Raw genomic sequence first — 27,632 nt, forward strand, 5'->3', positions numbered from 1 at the left:
ACAGACAAAATATTAGAGGATTTTCTTCCGACTCAGTGATACAGCTTCTTTTCAGAGTGTTTCTGGAGCAGTTCTGACCCCCTGCAAAATTACAGTGCAGTGTGACTGAATTTACCATTCTGTGCAAAATTAATTGGGTGCTACATTTTGTACTGAGAGCCATAGCATCCCTGCATAGGATCAGTGACACTCATCTCAAGGCAGATGAGATGTACCATGAAATTAGCAGGCTTACTCCTGCTGAAAGCTGTGCATGCCTTGGTGCTTTGAAAGATTGGAACCAAAGTCATGTTTTGATGCACAATACAGGTGTAATAGAGGTAAAGACACTAACAAATGGTCTGGTCCTCCCCACTGCTGCATTTGGTTTTGCATCTGGAAGATCATGAGTAGGATGAAAACATCACTTATTTACTGTCTTTGCTCATTCAGGTATTGGAAACTTTGCTGAATCTGAACTGCAGAAATTATCTGAGCTCAGCTGATGCAAGTGCACTCTCACCAGGCTTCCTGACAATGCCTGCAAAAAATCAGGTCCAGGTGAGTTTCAGAAGTGCTGCTGATTTTAGGACCTTTATTGGACTTTGTGCCATTACTGTTCTTGTTTGGTGTAGCTGATCATATTAACCTCCTACACAGGCTTCCCTACCTGACACAAAACTGTGTACACTGCAATCTTTGCCAAAAATGTGTTTAATCTTAGGCACCTCTAACAGCTGTAAGCACAATGTGATGAGGTGAGCAGTTGTAGAAGTCAAAGAAGAAAGGGACTAATTTCTCTTTTACTGCCAAAACCAGATGAAGGATCTGTGCTAATACTAAACAGAGTTATACTAAACCTCTGCCTACGTTGGCTGCTCTTAAACAATTGTTCTGTATCTGGTGTCTTTAAATTATTCTGCCTCAGCTGCAGAAGTATGAGCAGATGCTTGAAGACTACCTTGCTGAGAGGGATAAAAACACAGAGGTGGCAGTATTTGACAGATAGCTCACTGAGTGTGTACTGTACTCATTTGCTACTGAACCTCAGGTGCAGCATAGAGCTCAAGGATTTGTGAGGGGTGGGAATGTGGCTGTGACACACTAAGCCCCTCCCAGCCAGTGCACAAGTGTCCCTGGCTGTCAGCTTCCTTGGGGAGCAATGCATGGAATATTTTGGGAATGTGTGGGGTCAGAGAGTCAAGGGCAGTCTTCATGTCCTTGCTCTCATCCTGCACTCCAGGCAAGTCAGGCACATTCTGCCCCCCAGTTATCCTCAATTAATAATTAAGCACTTTTGTTTGTTTCATGTATATTTTTTAAAGGGTTTGTCTTTCCCTTCCATTTTCTTTCCTTACTGTAACATTTTCTTGTGATACTGGAAAGCATTTCTTCATTGTTTGGACTAATTTCCAAACAGATTAAAAAGTGTTGTAGCAGTCAAGCTTCAGTTCCTTCGTTTATTAGATTCAGAAGACAGCAAATTCCTTAAAACACAGATATAAACAATTATGGTAATGCGTTCTGATTTTATAATTAGTTTTCATCACATGAAACGTACAGGTTTGGGCTTAGATCTTTTAAACATCCTCCTGTCCTCCCAGCTCTGAGTTGGAAGTTCATGCTTTTGGTTCCCAGCCTTGCTGCCAGTTCTCTCTGGACCATGTAGTAAGGAATATAAACTTAAATTGTCAGTGGCACAAAAATACAGGAGAAAAGGCCACAAATGTTGAAATGGAAGATACTTTGCTGTAAAATGCATGCAGTATATCTGGTAATTTGTTTGATTATGTATTAAAAAAAAAAAAGAGAGAGAGAGAGAGAAGAAAAAAAAGGAAACTGCATAAATCTTGGACAGCCTTCTCAAAATTCCTGTTCCCATCTCATAGTGAGACCAGAGCAAGAATAAGGCAACTCACACAAGCGCTCAGAGTCCAGGTGAAATCATTCACAAATGGTAGTAGTGTCTGGAGGAGGCAAAAGTTGTTCTTTTCACAGTGAGAGATAGAGAGGAAGGTTTTGCCTATGGATATAAATACAAAATTCTCAGCTACTTCATGGTGAGCCTGACCTTGCCCAGCTAGAGACAGTGAGATATTTGCCAGTGACTTTCGTGGGCACAGAATCAAGCTGTCAGAGCTTTGCTGAAAGCTGAATTTGGACCCTTGTTATTACATACAACAAGAGCTTCTTAATTTTTGTTTTAATTACTTTTGTCTTGTATATCCAGAAGGACAGGAAATGAATTTTATTATACATTGGGAGTGCAATGATCATTAAAGAATAAAGAACTATAGTATTCTGGTGCAATCCTCCCACACGGAACCCTGAAACCTAATTGTAACCCTTGAGGGTTTGAGCGTTGCCCTGCTTAATGATAATGTGTGTCACTGCTCCAAAAAAAGAAGTGGCTGTTAGGGCAGAAGAAAAGCTCTGATGAACAATAGGAGAGATTAAATTAACATGAATGGGCAGAAGCCCCCTATGTGATCACAGGATCCATTAATTCCATGAGAAAGAGGGAAATATTAAGACCATTGTACAAAACACTGACGAGTTCTGAGCAATCTCATCTGTGTAACTCTCACCACTTCCCTTCAATGATATTGAAGTCTAGCTGAAATAGGTGCTGGAAAGGACAGTGGGGTGACAAGGGGGACCTGAAGAGCATAGCAGACAACTGAGAGTTTATCTATTCTATACATTGAGGTGCAGCAAAGGAAGCTTTGAGCTATCACCTGCCTGAGCTAGTACATCCAGATGGTGCCCGTAAATGTGGAAATACCAATCAGTGTAGCCCTGAACCTCTGCTGAAGCACTCTGCAGTGCAGGAGTGCTTCTTTGTTGAGGTGGAATGCTGTGCTGAAGCAACATCCTGTCTTTCTAGAACTGGAGGTGGCTCCTGTGGAGGCCAGTTTGGACACAGCTCTTCTCCTTGGGTTGTAGCATATCCTAAAAGCCTGCTGAACCTGCAAGTCAATACTGAATGGATATAATTTCTTTCTTTGTAAGGATATATACCGAATCGCATGTGTGCGTGCATGCAAGGGCAAGTGAAGAATGGAGAGAGAGAGAAGAAGAGTTAAACCTGGGGCAAGAATAAATGTATCTAAACTGGTGATGAAAGCAATAGGAGCAGTTTTACAGGGGCTTTACATTAAGAATATTGAATCTAGTTCATAGATGATGTTGGCTGCCTTCATTAGCAAGTTAAAGGATGCAGTGGCCAACAACTGAAGCTGCACAGTTTTAACAGCCTTCCAATTCTGTATCCTTCATTTAGACATTTGTTGGATAAAATAGTCCACTTGGAGGTAAGAGCTGTGCAAAAGATGTCACATTTCCTGGGCAAATCCAAGTTCCCAGTGAGTGCCACAATGCACAGTAAATTCCTTAGGTGCAAGGATTCACGGGTTGTCTTGGTTGCATAGTGGGGTCTAACGTATCCATTTGGATTTTTTGAGTAAATGCAAATAACACCTAGCATTTTTAAAGCATTTTATAAGCATACCTCAGTGCAGCCTAGAAAGAACATCTGCATCTCATAGATAAGAAAAATAGTTTAACCAGCAGGCACAGAGAAGTGAAATGACACAGCTAGGGCTGCAAAGCAGACAGAGGACAAAGCTGGAAAGAGATTCCAAGTTTCTTGTGTTCCAGTGACAAGAGGCCAGTTGAAAACAGTGTCTGCTTTGCACCAGCTGGCACTTGAGTGGGTAAATAAGGGCTCCACATGCCTGTGCCATTTAAACATGCATCTGCACATGTAGGGCACAACTACAGAATTACCAGCTATAGTTGTGGAGTCACTTCGGTAGACAACTGTAAGGTGGTAATAATTTATAGCACATAGTGATCTCTGTAAAGCCTGGACACAGAAGTTCCAACCACCAAGTTGTGGTTCTGTGCTACAGAGGTTGCCTCACAGTCAATGTATATGGCAATAAATCTACAGTGTGAATTTCCAAAAGCTTCATTGAACTTATCCAATGCATAATGTTACCACTGGCTGATGTCTACTGATGCCCTGAGATCTGCACTAGAGCACTGGTTCAGTGTGAACTAAATCTCTCCTGTATGAGTGAACTAAATCTCTAAACTCCTGTCTCCCAAGTTCTCACTCGTCCTATATCTGATCTTGATTCATTTATGATGAGGTTGAATAAAAGTTCTTACAAGTACAGAATATGATAGCTCCTTATCTGTGGAAGTAGACAATCCTGCATAAAAGGCTGGTTAGTATAACACTGTAAGGAACTGAAGCTCAGCTGATGTGAAGAACTTTGTACGTTTGTGTAGGGCAAGGCTTACAAGGTGAGCCATTGTGCTGATGTGCGTGGGGCAATAATTGGGACCCATCTGAGATCAGTGTTAAGGTATGCTGAATATATGCTGTTCAATCACTATGCTAAAGGCAGTATCTGTCCATTTGCTTATTGTGCTCTTCAAGCCAGTTTGCACAGAATAGAAGAGATATAGTGATGGTTAAACATTCAGACTTAGCTCTGTAGATCCTATTAAGGTTAATGGAAGTTGTACTATCAAGTCCCTTCATGTCACCTGGTGAATAGTCAGTAACTCTTGTACTGTATGTCTTGACAAGAGTTTAGTCACCACCAGCAGCAGTGTTAGAAATAAAACTCATTTGATGACTTAAATGACATTATTATTTGAAGGACAGCAAGTTCTGTTGTATTTGTTATTATGTTTATGATTATATTATTATTTGCAAGGTTTTCTAATGACAGGATGAGGAGTACTGGGTTTAAACTGGCAGAGGGAAGATTTGAACTAGATATTAGGAAGAAGTTCCTTCCAGTGAGGGTGGTGAGACACTGGAACAGGTTGCCCAGGGAGATTGTGGATGCTCCCTACCTGGAGGTATTCAAAGCCAGGCTGGATGAGGCCTTGAGCGACCTGTTCTAGTGGGAGGTGTCCCTGCCTATGGCAGATGGTTGGAACTGGATGACCTTTGACGTCCCTAAGCTATTCTATGATTCTGTGATTCTATGTTCATAAGCTCAGACAAATGAAGAGTTAAGGAGATCAAGAGTTTCTGTTTTCCTTTTATAAGCCTCATGATGCATCAGTTTTCAGCATTATCCCTAGGAAGATGTCATCCCATTCTTATCCTGTCTGGTTCCAAATACTTCCTGAGAAACTTGAGGCGTCTTCTACATTGAGAGCTAAGAATGTTGAACCCTTGGCACAACCTAGGCTGCAGTCAAAGTGCAGCCAGGATATGGCTTTACTCTTAGATGTAGTACTCTGTGGTCTCAGGTCTGAGATGCTGTCTCTGTAATATCTGGATGCAAAGTATTCTGACATGTGTTGCATTGCACACTGGATTGTTAGATTTCTTTATGGTGCATCACAACAGAAGACAGAAGGGCAGGGGAACCTGTCTTTTATGCAGTAATCAAATCTCATTGGAATGTAATGAAGCTGCAGAGACCCTTCTTTGGGCAAATTTGAATCCTCCAACACTGAAGCACCCATAATTCTCCTGAAAATGGTTTGCATTATAAAACCCTTGTCATTTGAAAAATGGCTTTTGAATTTTCTTTTTCCAGCAGCTCTGTCCACCTGTGACAGGGTTTAAAAGCCTTTCTACCTCTAGGAGAAAACAGGAGATTATAAGCATTCTCCATCTCAGAACCAACCAGGACAGGGGTCAGCTGAACCTTTATGTGAGTCAGGGCTCATTTTCTCTAATATAATCATATGTTTGTTGATGGATTCAAAGAAAATTGCCCAGTACTTGCAGGGTTAAATCACTAATAATGATGTTAGTAGTGATCTGGCTGGCAAAGTATAATTCCCCTGAGATCACCTTCTCTAAGAAACACAACAGTGGGCTGTGGTGCTTTTTGAGCAGAAAGCATTATGCCCTGGTTTCCTTGTGGATTAGGTGACTGCTTCAGCATCTAACCCTTTCTATTTGGCACATAAATTTCACACGTCTTATCAGTGAGATGATAAGAGGGTGATGTTCACTGTTGTCTGACCATCTTTCGTCTTTATTTGCCTTCATTACCAGTTTTTGGTAACCTTGGAGAAACAAGTTGCAGCCCAGATGATAAATTTGCAAGCAGGCCAGTGTGAGAGCCGAAGAATCTGATCAGAGGTGAGTCTCTGTTCCTCTTGAGTAATGCACCTTTGCAGACTTCACTCTTCAGGATGATTTCATGTAGCAAAAAGGTGTGGAACAGGGAAATCCAGACCCTGGCAATTCAGCTCACGTTTAAAAGGAGGTTTTGCTTGTTGATTAGGTAATCCTTCTCTAGGAAATGCATGGCACCAACTGCTTTTCATGCTAGATTAGTGCTCCTGTGGTCAATTTGCTTTTACTAATGTCAGGGCCCCATGGAGCAGGTTCATCTGTCGCATAGCAACTGCTTCAGCAGCAGTGGAGGTAGCCATGCATAAAAGATTACACATGATGGCAGGGCACAAGTGTGAAGATTTTCAAAATTAGATACAATCTCAGCATGAATATGAACTGCAGAATTGACATGGAAAGATTTTTTTTCAAGTCATCAAGTTTCCATATTTATCAGAAAAAAAGTGATTTAACTGCAGTGCATGTAAACCCAGGAAAATGCAGAGGGCAGTAATTTGGAAAAGGCAGCAAACAAGCCAGTCTCTGTATACAAATAAGTGTAAACAGAAAGCCCCACACAGTTTCTGCCAACTGTGAGGCCACATTCAGATCCATGCTATGGATGCCCTCAGGAGAGGAGAGCATCTACAGCATTTTATGTACATTTCAAAAGGTTGCACTCTAAAATGTCCCACAATCACTAGTAAGAGCAGGTGAGATAACTTACACGACTTCATTCACACTGGAACTCTGAGCAACCTGTAAAGCTCCCACATCCTGCTCTAGGACTCTTGCTCCCTTGCTACCCTGCTCAGAGGAGCAGGGACATTTTCAGCTTTCACTATTTGTTTTAGATGTGGTTTCTGCTTAGTCAGTTGAGATTTCTTGGACATTTCTTTTCAAATTACTTTCAATCTTTTCTTCCCAAAAAGATGGGCACAGGAAAGGAGAGAGAGATTGATTGATTAGTTATTTTCAAAGTGGTACATCGAAGACTGTGTTTTGTTGTTACACCAGGTTTTTCTTCTCTCCTCTGAAAAAGAAGAGTGAGAATTTGAAGATCTTTGTATTTGAAGTGCCCTGCTAATTTGACACACTACTTTTGTAGGGAAGGTCTTGTTTTGTTTTGTACTCTTTATTCTCTCTTACTGAGAGGACAAAAGACTCAGCTCATGGCTGATCTTTTTGTATGCAAGACTAGCAGACTTGCTTGAAACAGAAACCTTGGAGGTAAATCAGACTAATGAAGCAGCTGTGAGAGGCAACGTGCATTATTTTGTATCCCACAATGGTTTTAAAGTCAACACACATACAGTACCAAGTATTTTGTGGCCTAAAATACCTTTAAAAGATCCAAGAGAAAGCTGTTCATCTAGTTTCCTTGGTGCTTTTGTTTAACTGATAGCAAATAACTCCCTTTTCATAGTAAGGAATGTAGGAGCCATTTCATTCTCTGGATAAATTTTATCTAGGCAAGAAATTGTATTATGACAGTTGTTATCCATGACACTAAAATGCTTTTGTTAGGACAATTACAGCTCTTTTTACTCTAGGCTGAAAGAGAAAGTGAAGAGCTAGCTTTGATAGAGAGAAAGCTGTTTGTGAGGAATGGCCTTTTGCTGCAAAGAGATCAGGGTCTTCTGGATTAATCTTCGGATTATATAGATTTTCCAAGGATAAGACAGCTAAGTCATCCTCTGTCTCTAAGGAAGGCAGCATTGTAGCTGCTTTGGCTAATCTAAGACAACAGCTTTTTCCTTGGAGGGTGTCAGTAATCCACAAGATTGGTAGATAAAATAATTGAAGTTCTCAGGGGTTAAGTTTAGAGACTGTAGCCATTTTTGCAAGAGCAGCAGCTTATTAAACTGACAAAACCACACTTCAGTACCCACTGGCCCTTCCTCAGCTGCCATCACAGTGCTATTTCCTCAGCACGTGTCTGAGGCATTCTGAGTGGAAAGGAAGGCAGGAGCAAAAAAGATTAGGGGCTTGTAACAGCCAAAAGTCTTCCTTGACATGTGTAAGATTGATAGTACTGTACAGTTCATCTGAGTTTACCTACTTGACACATTAAAGCACACTCTAGACTGTGATGGTGAGGGTTACCCTACTGTACACAACAGAAATGCTTTGCTATCCTTGTTTCTAAGTGGGAAACTGAAGCACAGAGTCTTTATGCTTCCTTTCATTAATCACATAGGAGAGAGGAGAATCCCAAAACCTCATATCCCGTTTTATACTTTAACCAGTCACATCATCTTCTCTTGCACCCTAGCACAGGACTTTGGAGTCTGGTAGCTGGTATCACATCATAGGCAAGGTGATTTTATAGATATGAATAACTAATGGTGAGCTTGTGCCCATAGCTTGGCACACAACATAAGGCACATTCAGACCACAGATCCAAGGGCCCTCCCTGCCTTTGTGCATCACTGTGTTTGTGAATGAGCACGAGCACAATCCAATCTTGTAAACCACAGCAATATTTCATGTGATGTCTCTGGTTTTTGACTCTTCCCTTGCATGCATCTCCAGAGGCCATAAAGCATTTGGGCTGAGGAATAGAAAACTACTAATAAACCAACCTTTTGTTCCGATTTGGTCTTGTGAAAGATGAAAGACTCTCAGGGGCCATCCAGCCATGAATCTTTTTGTGTTCAAAGGGTCCCCTCATTAGCCTGCACTGTTTGCAGACATCTAACACATTTAGACTATGTTTTGGATAAAATATATAAAACAGTTTTCATCCCATCCTTACAAGATACTGCCAAGGGCTCACTTTCTATCCTACTCTTGGACTGCCAGCTGTACAAGACCAACCCTAACTTCACTCAGAGCACATCTGGCAACCATGGGGCACTCAAGTCCTTCCCTGTCAAGTGAGAGCAGAAACATGCTACCATTTTTCTGGAGCTATTAATAGGAGACTTCTCATCATCTTTCTTCTCTGATAGGAAGGTGAATGTAAGGATCAGAGTCCTGTCTTGCTGTCTAGATCTATTGAAGTTCATAGTTATTTTGATGTCATAACAAACCCCAAGTGTTTATTAAATGTATATACATTGTACAAACACACACATACAATATGGATGGATTCTTTAATTCCTCTTTAAACTGTCCTTTATTCTCGTCTAAAACCCCACACACAGAGGAGAAAAATATATATGGGTTTAATGTTGTCCAGTCCCACCTTTAACAACAATCTGTGCCAGCTGCAGCATGGACTGTGGCCACTCATCCTTTCCTACCAGTCCTGCTGGGTGAATGCTCACAGAATCACAAAATGTCAGGGGTTGGAAGGGACCTCCAGAGTGACAGAGCAGCATGTCCTATACCGGATCACACAGGAATACATCCAGGTGGGCTTAGAATATCTCCAGAGAGGGAGACTCCACAACCCCCCTGGGCAGCCTGTCCCAGGGTTCTGTCATCCTCACAGGGGAAAAATTCCTCCTCATGTTTAAATGAAACTTCCTATGCCTCAGCTTCCATCCATTGCCCCTTGTCCTGGCACTGGGCACCACCCAGCAGAGCCTGGCTCCAGCCTCCTGCCACTCACCTGCACATCTTTATAGCCACTGATGAGGTCACATCTCAGTCTCCTCTTCTCCAAGCAGCACAGCCCCAGCTCCCTCAGTCTTCCTCAGTAACAGTGATGTTCCATTCTCTTCATCATCTTTGTGGCTCTGTGCTGGACTCTCTCAAGCAGTTCTATGTCCCCCTTGAACTGGGGGGCCAGAATGTTGGTGCAGGTTCTTCAGTCTGGAGAAGATTCTGGGGGGAACCTTCTGAAGGGAGCCTACAAGAAGGCTGCAGAGAGAGCATTTACAAAGGCCTGCAGTGACAGGACAAGCGGCAAGGGTTTGAAATCAGAGAGGAGTAGGCTGGGTGTTAGGAACAAGTCTTTACCATGAGGCTAGTGGAACACTGGAATGGGCTACCCAGGAAGGTAGTTGAGGCCCCATCCTTGGCCATATTCAAGGTCAGGCCCAACAGGGCTCTGGGAAACCTGTTTTAATGGAGAATGTCCCTGCTCACTGTAGGGGGCTTGATCTAGGTGACCTTTGGAGCTCCCTTCCAACCCAAACCAGTCTATGATTCTGTGAAGAAACTACTGCTGTTGCCTCATACAGTGTACTTACTACAGTGCACCTCCAGAGTCCTGGCGAGGTAGAAGTGTCAGAGAAAGCAACATTATCAACTTAATGTCTTTGAGCTTGCTCAGCCTCATTGTGTCGTCACTGTGCTTTCCAGTGAGGGTGGTGAGACGCTGGCACAGGTTGCCCAGGGAGGTTGTGGCTGCTCCCTCCCTGGAGGTGTTCAGGGCCAGGTTGGATGAGGCCTTGAGCGACCTGTTCTAGTGGGAGGTGTCCCTGCCTATCACAGGGGGTTGGAACTGGATGGTCTTTGAGGTCCCTTCCAACTTAAACCACTCTATGATTCTGTGATTCTTTGTACTTCTGGAAGGACAAATATAATCACAGAGAACTGAATACTGATGTTAAGTTGCCTTTTTTGACTTTTATCATAATCTCTCTTAATCTTTTTTGATTTTAAATGTAAAAAGTCCTAATATAGAATCATAGAATCATAAAATCAACCAGGTTGGAAGAGACCTCCAAGATCAGCCAGTCCAACCTAGCACCCAGACATAGACAGTCAACTAGACCATGGCACCAAGTGCCTCACCCAGTCTTTTCTTGAACACCTCCAGGGATGGTGACTCCACCACCTCCCTGGGCAGCCCATTCCAATGCCAATCACTCTCTCTGTGAAGAACTTCCTCCTGACATCCAGCCTATACCTACCCTGGTGCAACTTGAGAGTGTCCCCTTGTTCTGTTGCTGTCTACAACTATCTCCTTTCAGGTATCTGTAGACAGCAATGAGATCAACCCTGAGCCTCCTCTTTTCCAGACTTCATACCCCCAGCTTCCTCAGCCTCTCCTCACAGGGCTGTATTCCAGGCCCCTCACCAGCCTTGGTGCCCTTCTCTGGACATGTTCCAGTACCATAACGTCTCCCTTGAATTGAGAGGACCAGAACTGGATACAGCACTCAAGGTGTGACCTGACCAGTGCTGAGTACAGGGGCACAATAACCTCCCTTGTCCTGCTGGCCACACTGTTCCTGATGCAGGCCAGGATGCCATTGGCACTCCTGCCCACCTGGGCACACTGCTGGCTCATCTTCAGCCACTGTCTACCAGCACCTCCAGGTCACTTTCTGCTTGGCTGCTCTCCAGCCACTCTGTCCCCAGCCTGTAGCACTGCCTGGGGTTGTTGTGGCCAAGGTGCAGAGCTCTGCACTTGGCCTTGTTAATTCTCATCCCATTGGCCTCTGCCCACCTATCCAGCCTGTCAAGGTCCCTCTGCAGGGCTCTCCTACCCTCCAACAGATCAACACCTGCTCCTAGCTTGGTATCATCTACAAACTTACTGATGATCTGCAATTTCTCTTCACATTCAATTTATGTTTTCACCCACTAAAATAAACCATCTTATGCTACCTTAAAAAAACCCAGTTAATAGATTTGATAGGGTGCAGACAGTAATGTAAATGTTTTTTTCCAGTATTTGTGGCTACTCCTGTTTATATGTGATTCTTCCAACCCTGATGATACTATGATACTAAACTGCATTCAACTCTTCATCTCTAATCTGGTAAACTCTGGTGGAATTAATGTTATCATTTTAATCTGTTCTTAAATATTTACCAAGTACACCATAATCTCCTATCTGTCAAATACCCAATTCAAGGCAATAAAAAAAAATTGTTGTACATTCTTAAAAGTCTGACTGTAGTACAAGTGCTCCATGATGACACTACCTTCTCCTTACAAATATTTCAGATCTAATGGCATGATCACTGAATTCTAATTATGCAGTAGCTTGTATTTTATTGATCACTCTGGTTAATTTTTTGGAAGCAAAGTCCAGGGCAATTTTGATCCCTTCAGATCTCACACAGGTGATATATAAACTAAGTTCTGAAGGAGAGCAAGTTCACCAGAAATAACGGGTTCGCTCTTAATTTTTCCCTGCATAGCTTTAGAAAGGTAAAACTTGATAGTCCTCTGGTACATTTCTTTTGTTATCTGCAGATCATAGAATCATGGAATCATAGAATCAACCAGGTTGGAAGAGACCTCCAAGATCATCCAGTCCAACCTAGCACCCAGCCCTATCCAATCAACTAGACCATGGCACAGATCTGTGTACATATTTGTCTTCTCTTCTGGATATGTAGTTATATATAAACTCTCATTCCAGTTCCTTTTCCTATGTTCCATTTCTTCTTTTCCATCCTACTTCTTGTCACTATTGTGAAATTCATCACTTTTGGGCAACTTTTTGGGTCACTTTAATGGATTTCCATGACTGATTCAAATCCATGTTACGTTGGAAAATTAATATTGTTCATTTTTTTGGCTTTTAAATGCAAAAAATATAATTCAAACAGTATATCTACTGTACAAAATTTGTGTCAGTACAGAAAAAATAGGCTCCACTTAATTTTTTTTATTGATAATAACATTTTCTTGCTGGAAGGAACAATCAGACTTTCCATTTTCTCTTACTTTGTTTTCCTCATTATACCTTTTCAGATTAATAGTATTTTGCTATCACCTACTTTCACCTGAGATTTGATGTTTCCATTCCACTGTATATCCAGTCCTACAATTAGTACTTGCTAATTAAAAACATCATATTTCACTGTTAATGGCCAGTGTATCCTCTTCCTTCCTTTGTTCAGGTGCAGTTTATTTTTCTTAGTCTGCACTGCTTAAGTACCATAGCAGGACTGCCTCAGTACAGATTCAGAGCCTTCATCCATCAGTGACAAACTGAACTGTTTGTTCATCAAAAAATTTTTGCTTAACTCCTGGATTCTTGAATGACTATAAGTGAGCTTGAACTCTTTACCTTTCCTCATCATCTCTATTACTTTACCCTGAGGACTTAATTCTTGTCTTAAATGCCATCTACCTGGTCTAAAAGCTGGTCCCCTATTGTCTACGAGTTCTGCTTTATATGCATGCTCATGGCTCCTAGTATTAATTTCATAACTCAGAGACACAATGGCAATGGCTGCTAAAAAGGTACCTAGCCTAGTTAGATTTGAGGCTGCCAGTAGAAACAATGGAAAGAGAAAGGCACCTCCAGCAAGCAATTAATTTTACCTGTCTTAGGAACAAACCTGAGACTGGGCATGAACCACTGCATTGGCAGCATCTCTTCCTCTCTCCTGTGACTGCAGTGGCAGCTGAGGGGACTAGCTTAAAGTTGGTGCCTTGCCTTACCTTAGATGCCTGAAGTGAAATGAGATGAATCACACCTTTAGGTTCAGAGTATGAGCTCCAAAGATGATGCTGAACCTGTCATGTCATAAATTGTCCTGCTGGCAGGGAACTAGCCATTCCATTTGGGAACCATGTATTTAGCCACTTTGTAGTTATTAAAAGAAGCAGGCAGCTGCATTTCTGAGTGGATATGATCTGAACAGAGCAGTCTTTACCTACCCAGACTTCTGCTAAGAGAGGGAGTGATACTGTAGATGATCAAACCTTCAACTCTCACCAGTTATTCAAAGGCTATGTGTACCTCTGTGTTGCAGCAAAAAGACTGTACTGCAGTTTCCAAACACAGGCATCCCATGCAATTGACTTGTGTACTGCAGAGACCTGTGTATTTTGTCCTGCATCCCATATTTCTAGTCTGTCAAGAAACTCCAAATTGATCTTCAAGCTTAATTTTATAATAACCCATGGGTGGTTTAAATATTTCAGTCAGTTCACCTCCTAATCACCTTTCCTTGAGGCTAAATAATTCCCATTTCATCATTCTCTCAGCTACTGTGTTAGCCTTTTCCAGTACATTAATCATTTTAGCTGCCCTCTGCTGTACTTTCTCCATTTTATTTACATCTGTCTTCTGTTGCCATGACCAAAACTGGACATTATATTCCAAATTTGGTCTACCCCCATAGGGTCTTATAAAGTAAAAATGTAAATGTACTGGCTTTGTTACAGATATGCCTCTTTCTTGGTGTATACTTAGCATCTTACAAACCTTCTGCACTGCTGTTGCCCGTTGAACTCAGACTGCATGAGCTGGATTGGTCAAATACACCTAGGGCTTTTTTTCCTCTTTTATGTTAACTGTTTCATTACCAACTCCTCTGATTTTAGTTTTAGTACATCTCTTTTTTTTTTTTTTTTTTTTTTTTTTTTTTTTTTGTGCAGAGGAAAGAGGTGAGCATTGTAATATGAAGTGAGAGTACTGGCACTGATCAGTGATTTTCTGTTGTCTGTTTCTCTTCTGCTTTATATTGCACATTTCCTTTATGCCCTTCACATTTCCATGACTGCTAGCAAAATTATTCTCCAAACAACTACATCCATCAGAGTCCAACGATCAGCCCTATTCTAGTGTCATTTGTCTTATTCAATAAATACAGAGAAAAATCTTAAAGGGGACAGTTTGATGATAGCACAGTAGGGATATAGTGAATGTTAAAAATCCTGATTAAGTTGCTGGTCTCCTTTTCTCCAAGGTAACAAACTTGTCTTTCTCCTGTAAAAACCCTGAAAACCCAAATACAACATTTTCATAAAACCCAAACACTTTCCTCTCCCCAACCACCAATTCATGAGTAAGGTAAAAGAAAAATTCTGTTCAGAAAATTATGGATGATCCTATTTTCTGGAAAAATATAGTGCTGATTTTTTTTCTTTTTTTCTTCTTAACTACCTTGCCATGTAATATTCCTAGGATTTCTTGCAACCTTATATATAGACAGATTTAGAACTATGGACTTCATCATATATCAAGACACTTTGGATCACTCTCTTGTACATTTTTAATAACAGAGTAAAGCAACAGAATAAAATGCCATGCCAGATAAATAAAGGGCATGATGGGTGTAGCATACCATTTTCTACTAATTTTCTTACTGTTTTAGTGACAGATGATTTTGGTGGTTAAGTTGTCAGGTTGGAACTTAGGAAATCTGAGTTCAGTTTGAGTTCAGTTGAGTTCATTTTCAGGGCAAGTCATGAAATTTATCTTTGCCTCAGTTTCTCACTGATGACAGGTTCTCTGTAAATGCTGAATGCACTGGATACTATGATCACAGAGACCATATAGAAAATACAGATCTCAAATGACAAGTCCATCCTTATCCTATTTTACTGGAAGGAAAAGAAATGCTTTTATGCAGCACCTAGGCTTGAACTGCTAAAGGCTGAATCCTGAGATCTGATAGTTAGCCCTGACTTAGAGGTGGTTTCTGGAGCATTCATATGTCACTAAACTAGTTTGTCTTCTGCAGTTATCAGCAAGAAAAATGTGACATCCAGATTTCTCAGGAATTCTTGGAAGCAAGTGAAGCCAGCACAGTATGAAAAGGATTTATCATGGCTAAAAACATTGGCCAGAATTCTCAGGAGATAGAAACTGTAGCTGGGCATTGAATTCTGAAAAAAAAATATTCTGTGTTCTCTGAGCACAAAACTAATATGAAGATTTTGGGGGCGGGGGGGGGGGGGTGGTGATAAAAAGGGTACCTTTTAATTAAATATTCCAGGTTATTTGGATCATTTGGTGACTTAAAAACAAGAAAGATGTAAAGATTTGTACTGCCCATCTTAAGGGCCTCTGCTCCTTTATGTTCAGGCTGCACCACGCTGCTTTTCTGTCAACCCAAGTACCAAGATGGTGTCATTGAGGGCTACTTTTAATGCATATTTAGTAATTATGGTAATTTAATAGTTAGGGACCAATTGATGCAATATGATACTTAACCACATTCAGGTGGTAGAAAATACCTGAGAAGTCCTGAAATCCTCTCTGCCTACAATATTAGGCAATATTTCAACTAAAAAAAATGGATGCAACTCACTATATATCTGACCAAGCAATGTTCATTTACCCAAGATGAAGACTTGACTCCAGTGCTCAGACTGAATACATATGATGGTATTTATTTTTGCCCAGAAGCAATCAGAGGTAGGATTTCCAAACATAAATTGGACTGGCGTAATCCATTCAGCTGGGATTTAGGGATTTAAAAAAGAGTAAGAGAATGACTTGGATTGCCCATGATGTAAATAAGATTAGATAATGAATCATTTCCTAATGCATTGAGGAAATAAGATTAGACTGCTGATGGTCATGTGAATGGTTTTTCACTGATGGCCAAATCCAAGCCTCTGAAAAGAATCCTTTGCTTGTCCTCATCTCTTACACTGTATCACTAAGATGTCCTTAATGATGATAATTTTAGACATGAATACTACAGTTTTGTCTGACTCCAGGACATGATGACAGAGAGCTGGTGGTCCACAGTTTACTGCAATTTCTGTTGCTCAATTTTTGTCATTAAAGTTAGTCCATGGAGGTTAGAAGCAAACTGAGATCATAGAAAATTATGAGGCTCTGCCACCAGTTTCAATGCAGCCAGAGTTTACTTGGGTAATTTTGTGTAGCATCTACCATAGGAGGAGCTGGACTTGAACAATTTGTTATGTGACAATAATAGGCCCAGAAAACAGCACTCATGTACAGCTAAACCTGTAGAGCAGAAGCAGCAAATGCTTTATTCATTGAGCCTCCATCTTTTATCCTTTTTGGGTTTCAGCTGTCATTAAATCTTTTTTTTACCAAAGTAGTTTTAAATTACCACATTAATTTCAAAATCAAGCTAAGTTCCTTAGTAAGTGAACCATTTTCATCAGTATCTGAAAGAATTCATTATAAAGTTGATTCACTGAGAGCTCTCAACTTCCTACATCAAAAGAACATCACAATTTTCACAATTCATTATGTTCTTACCGCAGAGATTCAAAACATTTATCGAGCTCCTGCTATTGGGGGATTCATGTAAAACATTACAAAAGTATTGCTGATTCTTTCTGCTAGTAATTTTCTTCCCAGATACACATATGGGGCCAGTATGCCTTGGGAGATTCATATCCAGCTGTTGTAAATCAGTACAGCTCTATTGACATCCTCCAAGCTATTCTAATTCATAGAGGTCTGACCTATTAAAAATCTTTATTCCTGATTTTGCATGTTTATATCCTAGTCAATCTTTGGTGATGGGAAAGGCTGAGATGAAGAAGTAGATCAATGTGAGACCAATTGTTAAAAATTTAACTGTGTTCATTTGTGGAAATAAGGTTGTGTTGTTGCAAGGTTTATATAACACATAACAAGTGGGGTCCGTTTATGAGATGAATTCTTAGGTAGTACCACGACACAAATAAAATGCCTCCTTTCCCAAGCTAGCAGTAGCAAGGAGTAAAGGTGAAACAACTGTATATCTGACAAGGGAAACAGAGTTTGGACAAGAGTTTACTCAGACTCTGAGGTCTGGGGTAATGTGTTTGCATCAGCCATCTTTTGTTGATTACTTTGCATTATTCTTATTTGTAAGGGAGTTTTGATGTAGTTTCAATTACCTCTATTTGGTAAAACCAAGAGTATATTCTATGGAGTAAATAGGGAAAATCTTGATACAGCCTTGTTGGGTAAATGAAATGAAGCAATTCCCTTCAAGATGGTTGGTGTTTCCTACCGTGTTTAGTCTTCTGTTAAAGTAAACAAAGTTGAAAAGTTGTGCTCAGATCTAGCGAGCAGTTTTCAGGGAAATCTGATTTTATGTTAGACATGGCAACGTGACTTCACCAAAATAACAAAATCACAGTACTGCCTGTCTCACCTATACTTTAATAGAGCTTTACTATCAGAAAGCAGATGGGAGATACTGTTCCCTGAGATAGTCTAGAGGCTCCAGGCTTTAAAGATATTGGTTTAGACCTCTGAATATCCCTTTTCATAGGGTTTTATAGAGAGGAACTATTACTTGTTCCAGTCTTTATTGGTAGCATGTTCCATCTGAATCATTCTTTGCTTCTGAAAAGCATGGCTTAAGGGAAGTTTGTAAAATAAGAGTTTTGCAGTTTTTAATTCCTACAGAAATTCCTTTTCTGGACATTTACATGCAAAGAGATGTTTGGTTCCAACAACTCCAAAAGCAGATCAATATCTACAAAAGCAATAAAACACCACAGCAGAAGAACAGCAAATGCAATTCCAGAATGATTTGGCCCTACCAGGAGAGCCTAAGGCAATAGAAAACTTGGTGAGAAGCAGTGGCACAATATCACACACCCAACACTGGCAGAGCACAAAGGACTAGAGAATAGGATTCAGCCTATGGTAGAAGGCCTGATTTGCAAAGAGAGACCAGGTATAGAGCTACAAATACCTGGCCAAGAGAGCTGTTAAATCAAGAGTTAGTTAAACACAGACTAGAGTACTCCTTTCTCAGTGTGATGGTTTGGGGGTTACCCCGCCCCCCCACACTTTTGTATTTGCCCCAGCTAACTCAGACGGACCCTGGGAATATAGATGAAGCAATTTATTTACAGCTAGCAGAATTTACAAGCAGCTATTTACAATATATACAGTTATATACAATTATATACAGAAATATACAAAGGATAAACAATATAAAAAGCACAACTCCCCTCCCAGAAACCTGAGTCCCCAGGAGGGGCTTTTAAACCACCCCAACACCTCCCCCCGTCCCTCTCAACCTTACCCCAGTCCTCAGGAAGAAAAGAGGTGCAGCCAAGAGGTTAGGGAGCAAGGTTAGTAGGAGCAGGGTTAATGAGATGTGACCAGGTCTAAGGCAAAAGCAAGAGTGAGAGACAAAATGGAGAATGTTTTCTTCTTCTTCCCAGAGTTCTCAGCGTGACTGTGAGAGAAGTAGACACAATTGTTTTTCATTTCACTGCCCGTTATCTAGTTCTGTTACCAAAACATTCCAGCTTGCTTCAAACTAGCACACTCAGATTCTCCAGAGCAGCATTGTAGGCTAGCAAAGGGAAGGCTTGGATGACAAGTGCCCTCAGAGACAGTAGATGTTACTTCACTCAGCTGGCCTTTGGATCACCAGCATAACTAAGAATATATTTTGCCTCCTAGAAGAAGCTAATGGTCTTAACTTTCCTGATTGCCCCCAGCAATGCTATACAATGAAAACTCCTAGTTAGTAACTGGTTCTTCCCGAAATTGGTGGTGTACAGGAGTCTGAACATTGAAATATTTTTTCAGTCATGTAATAATGCACTTTCAGATAGGACATCTGTATGCAGGCTATGTATTCATGTGTTGATATTCTCTGCAATAGAAAGACCCAGGGAGTTTGTTTAACTACTTGATGCCTCTGGTACATACCATTTGGGTGCACTGTGTGTTCTAACAGTGGGACAAGTGCTTACAAAAACTTTCAGCTGTGAAAAGATCATTTGGTACTTTGCCTCTGTGAAAAAATGAAAGGACATGTGCAAAGTGTGCTGTGAGCCTGTTTTTAGAGAAATTATCAAAGAACTTCTGGGTTATTCAGGCTACAGAGATGAGTTGTCCTGTCACAGCACTTTCTGTGGGGAAGTGACAGCAGGTACGTTGCCGTTGTTGCAGTATGTTAGATATGTTGCAGAGTTAGATTGAAATGGCTGATCTAGGGATTCACCAGGATGAGCTTGTGCCTGCCATAAAGGTTAACTTTGACTTGTACAGAATGCATTGAAGATGAATGCTCTTCAGTACTACGCTGGTCAGAAATGTACAGTGAATGAGCTACATGCCATTGATTATTTACGGAGCGCTCCACACCATAGTAATTCCAAAGTAATACCAAGGTATACATATCCTGAAGCTTGTTGGAATGGAAAAAATGTTACCAGTGATATTTTGTGAAATAAGTACAGTATAAAGGTCATTGTGGGGAGGTGTAAAATTGCAGGATATCTTGGCCATGAAATCCAGTTGAAATAAATCCGGAAATTATTAATCTGTCTTTAGAGTGAAACGATGCATCGACAAATCTGCAGAGAACTGAATTTCACTTAGGTTTTTGTTTCAAGTGGAAAACTGAAGGGAAGAGAAACCCCAGCTGCACAAAGACTGTCGATTTCACCATGTTCCCACAGAAGAACTGCAGTTTTGACAGGGCGTCAGCTTCAACTGGCAGCACGTCCCATAAGAGATTTTTTCCTTTCCTTTCTTAGACAAAGACAGTGTTTAGTATTGTATCTCAGTGTGTTTGCCTGGAGCAATCTAAGGTACTATGGCTTTTCTAATAGCAATTCACATTTGATTTTCATATTATGGCTGTTCAAGGTTTCCAGTAGTGTTTTGGCTTTAATTTGACAGAAATTAATAAGTATAAGGAGAACGATATCATACATCAGCACCATACAGCAGTATTGTCACACTTCCTAATTCATTAGACAATAAGAATAATCTACCACTTCCAATTTAGACTCAGTAAAATAAACACATGTATATTAATGATTTAAAAATATTTCTGTTAAGTCAAGCATGTCTTCTTTATGCAGAATAGCATCAGATCAATAATTAGTTGCCATGCATTTTAATAACAAGAGTTTTTGGTGAAGATGGTTTTTCATAATTTTGCATTTATGTTTGACAAGTTCAGGAACTTGTCTTACTTGAAAGAAAAAAAAATATTAATGCAGAAATTACTTCTCATTGTATTATTGCTTGCCAGATCTAATATGTAAATACCCAGTAGAACTCATGGTTATGTTAATGGAGAGAGGATCATAGAAATCTTGTAGGCAGAGTCTATTTGTCCCACTTTGTTCCACACATTAGTATTCTCTATGGTACTTAATTATTCAGTGCTTTAATTTTAAATTAAAAATAAATACTCTACATGAATGGTAATTTGAGTGAAATGATAGGAAAACATTGTCACAATGAAATGCAAGATAAGTTCCCTTACAGTGCTCTTCTGGCCAAAAAAAAACCAAAACCAACCCATGAAGAACTACTTGTGTACCCTAAATTTAACTCCCTGCTATCATTATGGATCTAAGGAATATGCATCAGTGGCTGAATATAATGTAGAAAAGAAAGCCAGCTGAAACCATTATATAGCCAAAGGCACAGTGAACTTATTATTTAATTCTGGATTTATTACTTCTGTGCACATTTTGTGGAGTATGAGGATTGTCACCTTTAGTTACAAAATTCATGCCTGGCATAAGAAGTAGTTTCTATATCTGTATTTTCTTTTGTCCTTATGGCTTTTCTCAAAATAATTCATTAACAACAAGCTTACAGATGACAATTTTGCCAAGATTTAATTGACCTAAAAGGTTGTTCTGACTGTAGTTGCTGGGCATTATGGTAGACTGTAATACCAATATGAAACAAGAGGAAGCTTTTATCTCCAGAATAGGAATGGGTGCAAAAATGACCTTCTTCTAGAAGATGGCTTTTCTATTTACACTAAACACAGTGGTTGACAACAGAAGTAATTGTCTAGGAAAAATAAAATGCTATGGTGCAAGATCTAAAGACTGACACCTTTAATGTCATGCCAGAAAGGAGATGAAGCTTGATCACAGGAATAAGAAGCAGAGGCATCTTCTTTCTAACACGCTTTTGACTTCTTGGCATGTCAACAGTGGCAAATGATGTGCTGATCAGTATTATGAGGTTGTTGCACCAATACAATCCTCCTAATTATCATGCTATCACAATTATGACGGCTGAAATACCACAATCCCAGTGTCAAAATTCCTCATTTCCCCTACTTATACAACAGGAGAAGCAGTGCCTTTTTCATCTGTGTTTTGAATATAGTATTTAGGTAGTTGTAACCTTCTGTGTCACGCTGAAAAGAATACTGATTTGAGTCACCTTTATCTTTTCAACTGCATTTCAAAGAATATTAATAAATTATTATTTAATATAATAACCATACTATAAATGGGGATGTAGATAAATGCAATCAGATGTTAAATTGCATTGAAATATCTTTAATTACTTGCTACTAGGTTTGAGAATATTTTAAATGAATCTGTTCTAGAAAGAAGGCTGTAAGTAGGAGGATCTTTATGGGTTGCTCTCAGGATTTCAAAACATTCAGCTGTAAATTTAGAAGACAGACAGAGTTGCCAATTCATTTTCAGAGTTATCATATGCTTATTCTATGAAGCCATGCTTGTGTTTATAGTACAATATTGTTGCCCAAGATACACAGCCACCACACGGTGCTACAAGTGATGATCTGTATGTTAAACCTCTCACCTCCATCCTTCCTAAGAATGGAAACCTCAAGTCATTTGTAGAAGCAAACCTTATTTCACAAGTACTTTATTTCACTTTCTCCCTCTCAGATACCTGATATCACGAGCAGGCTCCACCTGCAAGTGGATGTTCCATTACTAGGACTCTCTCTTTCTCAGTCCAGTTCTGATAGTTACTCTGGAAGGCTCTCTGTCTTCTTTCTTGATTATGTGTGAAGATAGTTTTCTTTGCTGACCTTAAATTAGGAGCCATCTTGGAATTTTGCTTTGCTGTGGCTGATATCCTTTGCTTTCCCAGACAATCTAGGAACTGCTGTATCTTGAACCTGTACTGAGCTGTGGTTCAGTCACTTTCCACCTTACTCCTCTTCACACATTCCACTTCAACCACGTTTTAAAACTCACCAGCTTGTTAGCTGCTTTTGTACTCATTGCATTTACTTTAGGGAGTCAGGAAGAGGCTCTCAGCCCTAGAAATACACAAACCATGTAAAATGACACATTGTTATTGATAATATAGTTCAAGTAAAAGTCTGATTGTTGCATTGTTAATCCACAATAGAAACAAGCAGGCAGTCCCATCGCCTGTTGTTACTGATGCTCAAATCATGTAATACTGTACATTTATATGAAGCTCCATTTTACAGGCAGCTCAGTATTTTTTCCCCTCACTGCTCTTACTGGAAGCCTATTCTAGAACATCTTTGCTCTTATGATTAGAAAACTTCTAATTTCTAGTCTAAATTTATCCTACTTATACTTTTTGCCTTTAGAGCCAGCAATCACCTGTAGCACAGATGTTTTTAACTCAATAAGGTGTTTGTCTTGTTCATCAGCCAGTAATTTCCCCACTTTCATCTTGCTTTCACCCCTCATCCCTCCTGTCTCAGCTGTCCTTTGCATCTGGTCAATTTTTTAGTCTTGGATCTCAATAGGAGAATTACTCAGATTATTTCAGAGGAAGTGATAGAAATTCTTTGTACGATGGTGTGAGTTCTTTGCATTTGGCAAGACCTTCCTGGAGACATCTTAAAGTTTCATTTGTCTTTTTGACAAGTGCATTACACTGACACCTCACACTCTCAGCAGTCATGGGGGAGCATGGGCTGGCAAATTCAGCAGCTACTCAGGCTAACCTGGGCAGATGGCGGCTGTGTGTTAAGGGTAGGCATGTGAGTATTTTATGTAATAAATCAACACTTAACTGTTCATTTTGAAAAAGTATCTGTCAGTTCTAATTGGTAAATTTTAATAGTTTGCAGGCTATAATTTAGTAATGAAGGGCTAGGAATTCTAAATGAAACAGATGATGAGAATCAAAGTAGAACTCATGACAGAAAAAAAGATTACTGTTTAAAGTCACTGTAGTGAAGGGCCACATAGTCCCAAATAGGCTTACAAATGTCTATGCTTGCATGGACATGTTTTTCTGCCCAAACCAGAGGTAAACGCATTAAATGGATAAAAGGGGCACAATAGACCTGGTGCCACAAAGTCTGGTCTGCCAGGACCCCTGTTTGTAAACATGTTGTGTAAGCCCCCACACCCCAGCTTGTGCTTCCCTGGTGTAAGCCTATGTGATCCCCATATTTGGAGAAAGTCCAGGCACTGTGGCTTTTGCCTAGGATGGTAAAGTTTGGCTGACTGCCAACCTGATTGGTCATTCTGTGGCCAAGGGACCATTAATCTCAGCCCATATTCAATAAATAGGGGTACACAGGTAAACAACATGCTCACACCCCCACTCTCGGACTCCCTTGCAGCTCGGACTCTCCCTGCATAGCTCAGACCCCATACATTGATTGTCTGCCTTGCATACTTACTTGCAGAGCTCACTTAAGACTGCCTATATATATATGTGGAGCCCATAGTCTCCCAGCAGCCATGCACACCCTATATGCCTGCTGCCTTATCATTGCCTGGAAAGTGCCACTGCCGACGAGTCACCAGGAAGCAGACTCTGGATTGTCTGCACACGATTGGCCTGATAGCCATGTGAGAACCGTGCTCAGACTGCACGGCATCCTAGTTCTGCACCTGAGGTCCTGCCTAAGAATCCCTGGACAGAGCATCCAGAAACCAGCAGGAGACAAAGGCAGAGATTGCATCCATTGCTAGGAGAACAAGGTCAGAGAGTGTCATTTCCCCAGAAGCCAGGAAGATTCTCCTTTCCCCTCAAGCCACAGGCAAAGCTCCCCTGACGTTTGGACACTGGCATAGGCTGTGACATAGTGCCGGAGGGTGATTATTGATTAATAAGAGTTGTAAGTAAATGCTTTAATGCCTCTGTAATATCTGTTGTGTCTGCCATAGAGCAGAATCAGTTTTCAGCCCATTCTGCTGGGCAAATAGTATATAGACCCCAAACAGTATTTGCCACAGGGAAAAGTCCTCTCTCTGTTTGTAGTTTGAATGTTTACTAGTCACTGTAGATATTTATCCTAGAATGCTTCCATGACTGTGTAGAATCAATTTAATATTAAATACAGTGGTTGGGGGTGGCAAGAGTTCAGAATATTGAGTTTAATAAATATATATTTTTATAGAATATTATCTCACACCAATTAATTTCTCCCCTCCACCAAAATCGGCGTAGGTGGCAGAATACCCCTCTGCAACAGTTACATTATCCAAGTATTACTTTGTGGAGGTTTTTGTATAGCTTTGTTTTTTATTCCATTTACTCTATGTGGCCTTGTGGTTATCTGAACAGATTTTTTTTTTTCTAGGGCAATGAACAAGCTGGAAATGTTTACTTGAAGTGTCGACACACGAGATACTGTATTTTTTTTTTGCCATAGTCTCAGCATAGGAGAGACACATTTCTTCACCTGGAGGAGAATTCAATAAAAAACAGGACAGAAATAAGTCACTTACCTTAGTAACATATTCCTGTTAACTGGGGCAGCAAATCAATACCACAGAACCAGGAATACAGAACACCAGTAATCCTTTCTAGATGTTAGGACAAGAAGAGCCTTTGTTATTGTACCAAGCCTGGAATATAGCTGTGTACTAACAGAAAGATACTTAAAATATGGATGAGAGTTAAGTTTATTGAGTTAATTCCTATTGCACAGAAAAGCTATAATCTGAATTTCCAAGCAATGTAAGACTTGTCAGTTTTAAAATAAGCTATACTAACATATCATATTGAATTGAGTTGTCTGTGTGCATGAGGCAGAAGTGGTGGATTTGGTTTGGACTTGGTAACTTTATCTTGATCCTGCCAATAGATAAATCCTTGATCCTATATGTTTCAATCCTTACATACGAAGCCTGGATGCGACACTTATCTTCCAGCAGGTACCAACAGTTACAGTCAGGCCTCATCTGTGTGTAAGCATTTGAATTCTTTGCACACACAATATGAATAGGAAAATGTTACACCAGAATATTTTAGTTGTACTCAAATACAACTTTAAATTGAACATGAATTTAGCCTGACATCACTACTTATATAAAATCTATTGGGGGAGATAATCTCCATAGCTGTTCATCATAGCTTTTAATGCCTTTGACCACCACCAGCCACACCAATTTTGCTGTGAAGGCATGATTTCATCTTTTACATAGCACTTGGCAGGTTTAGACTGTGCTTTGTCATAGCATTTAATTGTGGGTTTACATGAAGAGTTCAGTGGCAGATTTGCAGTTAAGCATAGACTTAAGTCAATTGCTTTACCTTCTAGTACGAAAGGAATAGGGTGATTTTTTTCATATAAAATCATAGAGCATCAGCAGCTGGAAGGGACCTCAGCAGCTCTTCTGGTCCATCCCCCCTGCCAGAGCAGGATCACCTAGAGCAGATCACACTGGAATGCATCCAGATGGTTCTTGAATATCTTCAGAGAGTGAGACTCCACAATCTCCCTGGGCAGCCTGTTCCAGTGCTCTGTCACCCTCACAATGAAAAAAAATCATTCTCAGATTCACATGGAACCTCCTATGCCTCAAATATCTATCTATCTATCTATCTATACACACACACATACATACACATATGGTCTAGATGAACAAGTGACAAATGATACATCACCCCAGAACATGTCTAATATATTTAATATTAGGAATAGACTGGATTGATATTATGAACAGAAATACTGGAAGCACATTTGTTTTTCTATGAACAAGACTTCTACTGTGTTTGAGAACACTTGAAAATGTTTAGCCTAGCTTTTACTTTGATATAAATGACCTGGGAATTCACAGGATTGCTTTGGAGACTAAACTGTGCAATGGGAAGAACAGGGTAGTTCTTTGTGCTTTGGAAAGGCATTTTCCCTCCAAATACCTGTAAACATTCAGAACTCTGCACCTTTCTAGGGATAACTATATTCAGAGAAAAGGGTATGCAAATGTAGAGCGTTGTGGTTTAACTTGAATGTTTGTCAAGTGTATAATTCTAGAGAGTTGTTTTTCTCTGTCAACAAAACCCCCATTAGACAGCTCAATATACTTCTAAGCTCAGAGCCCTACGAAGTTAGAATTACTGCGGAGAAAGTGGATGAATTGCCACATGCCTTCTGCAGTTCCAATTAAAAGGCCTGATCATCAAATGAACTTGCTCTTTGGGCTTTGCAGTGGGTCCTGAATTGTCATTCACTTGCTAATTATGCAGTCTGGCACTGGTGATTAGGGAGGAGGAAATAAAGGCAGAGTTTGGTGGATCTGCAAGTGAGCTTTCAAAGGTGGTGATTAGAGAAACCGTCTTTTGACTTGCAAACTTGATAGAGAGTCAGAGAAAGATTAAATCTGGATCCAGGAGCTTTGTTTTGACTGAGGGATATTTCCAGCTGCAGCTAAACTTTGCATGGTTACATTTATCCCAATCAATATGCATAGTGGGTGGGCTATACAGAATCTGTGATATCAATTGCTTACAGGGTTAGAAGTTTGCTTTCTGATCAGACCTGCACTTTAGTCCTCAGTAAATCTGATGCACTGCATCTGTGAAGCCATGGTTTTCAAGTGTAAGGCACTACTGATGTCAATAAATATAAAGAAATTGTGCTACACAGTGTAAAGGATAATAACAGATTTTGGCAATGCTTTAAATAAATGTTCTTCTGTTATTGTTCTGTTTCAGGTAGTTTTACTGAGAGGAATTTCTGGAATTTCAGAGTCTTCTAGGAATGGAAACAGAGCAATCCAATCACCACAAAACTTAAGATCCAAACCGATGAAAAACTGAAAATGAGAATTGAAGTGAAGTTTGACCTTGCAAAAGAAGTTAAACCAAACAGATGTTTTTTTTTTTTTTTTTTTCCCCTTTTTTCTTTTTGGTCATCAAAATTAGAGAACAGCAAAGAAAGCAGCAGTGAGGTTGGTTTAAGGGAGGGTGAGTTTATGGCATAGATGCTTTCAAAAAATGTGGTGATTTTGTGCCTCGGTGTCCAGTTTGGACAATGGCTCTGAA

General features: G+C 40.2%; 1 long non-coding RNA gene across 1 annotated transcript; it reads left to right on the forward strand.

The window, feature by feature from the left end:
* The first annotated feature begins 451 nt into the window (after positions 1-451).
* LOC135177872 (uncharacterized) lies at positions 452-27,632 on the forward strand. Its single transcript, XR_010303213.1, has 3 exons — positions 452-540; positions 6,020-6,106; positions 27,303-27,632. It is a non-coding gene; the product is annotated as an uncharacterized LOC135177872 (long non-coding RNA).

This window comes from Pogoniulus pusillus, chromosome 8 (assembly GCF_015220805.1).
Source record: "Pogoniulus pusillus isolate bPogPus1 chromosome 8, bPogPus1.pri, whole genome shotgun sequence".
Classification (NCBI taxonomy): Eukaryota; Metazoa; Chordata; class Aves; order Piciformes; family Lybiidae; genus Pogoniulus; species Pogoniulus pusillus.